This window comes from Lathyrus oleraceus, chromosome 5, assembly GCF_024323335.1.
Source record: "Lathyrus oleraceus cultivar Zhongwan6 chromosome 5, CAAS_Psat_ZW6_1.0, whole genome shotgun sequence".
In the NCBI taxonomy this organism is placed as follows: domain Eukaryota; kingdom Viridiplantae; phylum Streptophyta; class Magnoliopsida; order Fabales; family Fabaceae; genus Lathyrus; species Lathyrus oleraceus.
Window position 1 is genome coordinate 464,418,115 of NC_066583.1, and position 7,025 is coordinate 464,425,139.

The window sequence follows — 7,025 nt, forward strand, 5'->3', positions numbered from 1 at the left end:
TTGAGCTTTTAACTGGACAGTGTAAATTGGACATTAACTTTAAATCAGGGCAAAAGCAATTTTTAGAGTTAATTAAATTCCAATCATTTTCAAAAAGTATTTTTAAAGGTTAAATGTGAGGACGAGAGTTAAGCATTTAAGTTTAATCATATAATCTAAGTCAACAGAGCGAGAGTTTGAGACGAGGGTGTTTAAATGGTTAGTATTTTCTTAAAAAGAGTTTCTATAGATTCTATTATTTTCAAAAAGTGATTTTAGTTTTAACTAAATAGTGAGAGCGTACGTTAAGGTAAAATCATAGTCTGTTCAACAGAGCAAGAGTTTGAGAAAAGGCTTTTAAATCAATAGTGTCTAATGAAAGGACTTATTTTAAAACTAAGAAACCAACGAAGATTTGATTCCCTAATTACGACGAACTACATACCGATATCCGCTTATTTGATATATATAATCTAGATCCAATTTTAGTTTTACTTTTTCCCCCTAATCATCAAAGTATCATCCGCCTTAGCTTTACGAAGTAACCCTAGAAAAACGGTATATCGATTCATTAAGTCCTTGTGGGATCGATATCTTTTATTACTACGCGATTAGACTGTGCACTTGCAGTTAATACCCCAATAGACTCATAAAGTCACGATCAAGTTTTTGGCGCCGTTGCCGGGGACTTTTATTTAGTCGATATCGTAACTCTTCTGTTACGCTGTAGAGACTAAGGCAATTTTTTTTTCTTGTTTTTCGTTGATTTGTATGCCCCACACTCGCTCACAAGGCGAACCGTATTACTTACGAATCAACGATGTTGAACGATATCTCCGAGTCTTACGACGAATTCGGGAGTATCGTGCTGCAAACAATCTTCCTCCAATCGAAATTCCTGATCTCAAAAATCTTCTTCCTTCGCCGATACCCGAGATGGCAGAACCAGCTCGTGCTCTTCGAGATTACGCCGCTCCATCGCAAGATGAGCCGCATTCGAGTATTTCTCCACCCGCAATTGAAGCAAACAACTTCGAACTTAAACCTTCGCTGTTACAGGCAGTGCAACAGAATCAATTCTCTGGAAATCCTACCGAGGATCCAAACCTTCATTTATCTGTATTTATTCAATACGCTGATACTGTTAAAGCTAATGGTGTCACTTCAGAGGCAATTCGACTTCGTCTCTTTCCTTTCTCGTTAAGAGATAAAGCTAGAAGATGGCTTCAGTCTCTTCCTTCCAACTCAGTCACCACATGGAATGAGTTGAAGAAAGTCTTTCTTGCCCGATATTTTCCTCCAAGCAAAACAGCTATGTTAAGAGCCCAGATAAATGGATTTAAACAGAAAGATAACGAGTCTCTTTTCGAAGCATGGGAAAGATACAAAGACATGATGAGACTTTGTCCACACCATGGTTTAGAGGACTGGTTAGTAATTCATACCTTCTATAATGGTCTCTTATACAACATAAGATTAACAATAGACGCCGCCGCAGGTGGTGCGCTTATGGATAAACCATACGCTGACGCTTATCAACTTATCGAAAGCATGGCCCAAAATCATTATCAGTGGGGAAGCGACCGAACAATGGTAGAAAAACCTCAAATGAAAACTGGCATGTACGAGATAAGTAGCCTTGATCATGTTAATGCAAAAGTGGATGCTCTTGCCCAGAAAATTGAAAGTTTAAATGTATCACCTCCAGCCGCCGTGGTTGCCGTAACTCAAAATTGTGAAGTCTGTGGAATTCAAGGTCACACTCCTACAGATTGTCAACTCCTAACAGGAATCCAAGCAGAGCAGGTGAACTATGCTCAAGGAAATCCTTACTCGCATACCTATAACTCAAACTGGAAGAACCATCCTAATTTTTCATATAAGAGTAACAATGCTTTATACGCACCAGGACAAGCTCCCAGTCAAGCCCCAGCTATACCTCCTTTCACAGAAGCTATTACACAGATGCCTTCATATGCTAAGTTCTTAAAAGAAATTCTTTCTAATAAAAGGAAACTTGAAGATAGCGAAACCGTTACACTCACTGCTGAATGTAGCGCTATAATCCAGAATATGCCTCCTAAACTTAAAGATCCTGGTAGTTTCTCTATACCCTGTCACATAGGAAAATTTGTCATAGACAAAGCTTTTTGCGATTTAGGAGCCGGTATCAGTGTTATGCCCTTGTCCATATGCAAGAGACTTGAAATTGGAGAATTAAGACCAACTAAAATGTCTGTGCAATTAGCAGATCGTTCCGTTAGATATCCCGTAGGAATTCTTGAAAACGTTCCCGTGCGCATAGGTCAATTCTACATTCCAACCGATTTTATAATTATGGACATAAGAGAAGATGAAGTTACACCCATTATATTGGGAAGACCATTCTTAGCAACCGCCGGTGCTATCATAGACGTAAAACGAGGACGACTCACTTTCGAAGTAGGAGAAGAGAAAATTGAATTCATTCTTTCCAAATTTTTGAAAGCACCTGCAATAGAAGACACATGTTACTTCATGGATATCATCGATGAATGCACAAAAGAAACAGAACTAGAAAATGACGAATTGTCTGACTGTCGTGTAAAAGACAGACTGAACCAATGTTTAGCAGTAACATCGGATCCTACGCAATGCCTTAAGAAACCTACCCTCGACCTAAAAACACTTCCCAAAAATCTGAGATATGAATTCCTAGACTCAGAACTTGAACGACCCGTGATAGTCAATGCAGACCTAGGAAAACTCGAAACCGAAAAACTCCTACATATCTTAAGAAAATATCCGACCGCACTAGGATACAACATCACCGATCTTAAAGGGATAAGTCCTTCTATTTGTATGCACCGCATCATGCTAGAAGAAGATTGTAAAACTTCTAGGGAACATCAGAGGAGACTAAACCCGATCCTGAGTGAGGTAGTGAAGAAGGAAGTAACGAAGTTATTAGAGGCAGGTATCATATATCCTATATCCGATAGCAAATGGGTTAGTCCTGTACACGTAGTACCAAAGAAAGGAGGTATAACAATTATTGAAAATGAAAAAGGAGAAACTATACTCCAAACGAATCGAATCGGGATGGAGAATGTGCATTGATTATAGAAAGCTAAACAAAGCAACCCAAAAAGATCATTTTCCTTTACCATTCATAGACCAGATGTTAGAACGATTAGCCAAGCATTCTCATTTATGCTATCTGGACGGTTACTCAGGCTTCTTTCAAATACCAATTCATCCTGATGACCAAGAAAAGACAACGTTCACATGTCCTTTTGGTACCTTCGCTTATCGACGAATGCCGTTTGTCTTGTGTAATGCTCCTGCAACCTTCCAAAGGTGCATGATGGCAATATTCGCCGATTTTCTCGAAAACATCATGGAAGTCTTTATGGATGACTTTTCCGTATGCGGACAAAGTTTTGAAGAATGCCTTGAAAACCTAGAAAGAGTTCTAGAACGATGTGTAAAAGTAAACCTAGTACTTAATTGGGAAAAATGTCACTTTATGGTACAAGAAGGAATTGTTTTAGGACACATCATATCAAATAGAGGAATTGAAGTAGACAAAGCCAAAATAGAAGTAATCGAAAACCTTCAACCTCCGAAAACTGTGAGAGAAGTACGAAGCTTCTTAGGACATGCCGGTTTCTACCGACGATTTATTAAAGATTTCTCTAAAATAACTAAACCTTTAACCGGATTATTAATGAAAGATGTTGAATTCATCTTCGACAATAAATGTTTAGAAGCATTTCAAACACTTAAACAAGCATTGATCTCCGCGCCCATAATGCAGACTCCGGATTGGAATGAACCATTCAAAATAATGTGTGACGCAAGTGACTACGCCGTAGGCGCTGTTTTGGGACTACGAAAGGATAAAAAACTTCACGTCATATATTATACGAGTAGAACTCTAGATGAAGCGCAAATGAATTACGCCACGACCGAGAAAGAACTTTTAGCAGTGGTATTTGCACTAGATAAATTTCGTTCCTACTTGGTCGGAGCTAAAATAATCGTTTACACTGATCACGCTGCCATTAAGTACCTCTTAATAAAAAAGGACGCTAAACCTAGACTCCTAAGGTGGATCTTGTTGCTACAAGAATTTAATTTGGAAATCAAAGATAAAAAAGGAACTGAAAACGTAGTAGCAGATCACCTCTCTAGACTTGAAAACCTGGAACCGGAAAGAACATCGATCAACGATGATTTCTCGTACGATAAACTTATAGCTAATTTGGAAGAAAATAGAGCTGATGAACGGGTAGAGACCACCTTGGCTGTATGCGTTACACCATGGTACGCCGACTTTGTCAATTATTTAGCCGCCGGGAATGGTTCCACTTGATTTATCCTACCAACAAAAGAAACGATTCTTCCATGACATAAAACATTATTATTGGGACGACCCTTTACTTTTCAAAAGAGGCCCCGATGGTATTTTCCGTCGGTGTATACCTGAAGAAGAGGTAGAAAGTATAATCCAACATTGTCATTCCGCTCCTTATGATGGACACGCAAGTACATCCAAGACCTGCTCTAAAATCCTACAAGCCGGTCTTTATTGGCCAAACATATGGAAGGATGTGCATGCTGCTGTCAAGAAATGTGATAGATGTCAATGCACAGGAAACATATCTAGACGTGACGAGATGCCACAAAAGGGCATTTTGGAAGTAGAGATTTTCGACGTGTGGGGAATAGATTTCATGGGACCTTTTCCACCTTCTTTCGGTAACAAGTATATACTCGTAGCGGTTGACTACGTATCAAAATGGATTGAAGCTATAGCTCCTCCAACAAACGACACACGAGTAGTAACTAGACTCTTTAAGAATATAATCTTTCCAAGATTTGGTGTCCCAAGAATAGTAGTCAGTGATGGTGGATCGCATTTCATATCTAAGATACTCGAAAAACTATTGTTTAAGTATGGTGTAAAACATCGAGTAGCGACACCTTACCATCCTCAAACCAGTGGACAAGTGGAAGTGTATAACAGAGAAATTAAACAGATATTGGAAAAAACAGTCGCCACGTCAAGAAAAGACTGGTCATCAAAATTACCTGAAGCTTTATGGGCTTATCGAACTGCTTACAAAACTCCCATAGGAACAACCCCATTTAGGCTTATTTACGAAAAATCTTGCCACCTCCCGGTAGAATTAGATCATAAGGCCTATTGGGCTATTAAAAATTTAAATTTAAACTATAAGGCCGCCGGTGAAAAGCGAATCCTTTATATAAATGAATTAGAAGAACTTAGACATGACGCATACGAAAATGCCAGAATCTACAAGGAAAGAACGAATAAATGGCATGATAAGCGCATATCAAGGAAAACTTTCAAACAAGGCGATGTAGTCCTATTGTTTAACTCTAGACTTAAGTTATTCCCAGGAAAACTACGCTCTAGATGGTCAGGCCCTTTCCAAGTCACTAATGTTTTCCCTAGTGGAGCAGTGGAAATTAAGGGAAAATCTATGTAAACATTTATCGTAAACGGGCAGCGTCTGAAACATTATCACTATGATGAAAACAATGAAGACTCGCAAGTCCTGAAATTAGACGTATTGTCTCCTAAATCTATAGATTAACATCTACTAGTTTTATGTCGAGCTTGCGACATTAAACAAAGCGCTTCGTGGGAGACAATCCACAAATTTTTACTATCTTTTCTTTGATTATTCTTTTGATTTTATTTAGTATTCATTCTTCATTTATTTTATTTTATAAAACTTTTCTTCTTTTCTTCTTTCGGCATCTGGCCAAATCCTGACTAAATTCTTGTTTTTCTTTTCTTTAGTTAACACTAACCTGATGGGACAAATTGATCGTATGGGTATCAAATTCAGAGGAAGAGCTCAGAGACAAAAATTTGAAGAACTTTTTGAGAGAGAGATGCACCCAACCTTCTATGCTGATGAAGATGCAATGATCGTACTTGGGCTAAGAGATAGTGTCCTGTATCTGCTGAATCAAATAGGGTGGGAAACCACTCCTATTCGCAGACAATTTGTTACTTACCGAAGGCTAACTCTAGAATTCCTTAGCTCCCTTATCTATTTACCAAACCATGGAAACGGAATAAACCGAGGTTTCATTCAATTCAGGATGTTCAATATGGAGTATCAGTTTAACATTCAAGAGTTTACTAACCTTTTAGGGTTCCCTACCTCTTTTGATACATTCACCATGAGCCAAGAAGACCTTTTTGAATATAGAGAGCTTGAACATTTTTGGGGAAGTTTGACAGGTAATGACGACCCTGAGGAACATGAGTTTCTCTCTGGAAACATACATAACCCGGCTTTTCGCTATTTCCACAAAATCCTAGCACACACTCTTTTTGGAAAGAGATCAAACATTACCACAGTATCACGTGATGAACTCTTCATAATATTCTGTGCTTCCTAGAATCGTCCAGTGAATGGTGCCACCTATATGTTGGCGAGTTTCGACCGCCTTATTCAAGCTGACCGTGCACCGATTCAAATAGGAGGATTGATAACCATGATTGCCAATGCTATTGGATTGCGCCAACCCATGCTTGACTTGAACCCTTTCTGTGGCATTGAGTCTATGAACATACATTTCCTTTTCAACACTTTGTTTATCAGAAATCTGGGACCTGAAGAGTTTGAATTAGTAATTAATAACCAAGTTGTTTACCTATTCACAATGCCTAGTCTGATGACTAGTGTTCATGATCGAAACAATTGGCTTTACAACCTGGATGGAATACCTTCTCCTGTTAGATCTGTTGAATCCATCCAAGACTATGAGATTTGTGACGACCAGATTCCTTATGCTGAGTCTGATCCACAGACACCAACTGGTTACCACGATGCAGCCTCTCCACCTCATCCTATCCCGTCCGCAGAATCAGCAATACCAGATCTTAGACATCATCTGCCCGGAAATGATTATAATACCGCTATTCAAGCTTTGATGTCAGAACAAGCTGCCATGAGAGAGGAGTTAAATATGATGGGACATGAAATTCTGCAATACATGAGCACTATGACAAATCATTT

General features: G+C 38.8%; 1 non-coding gene across 1 annotated transcript; it reads right to left on the reverse strand.

Annotated features, from left to right (window-relative positions):
- Positions 1–1,293: 1,293 nt before the first annotated feature.
- Positions 1,294–1,400, reverse strand: LOC127088644 (small nucleolar RNA R71). The gene has a single exon (XR_007790472.1). It is a non-coding gene; the product is annotated as a small nucleolar RNA R71 (small nucleolar RNA).
- Positions 1,401–7,025: the final 5,625 nt, after the last annotated feature.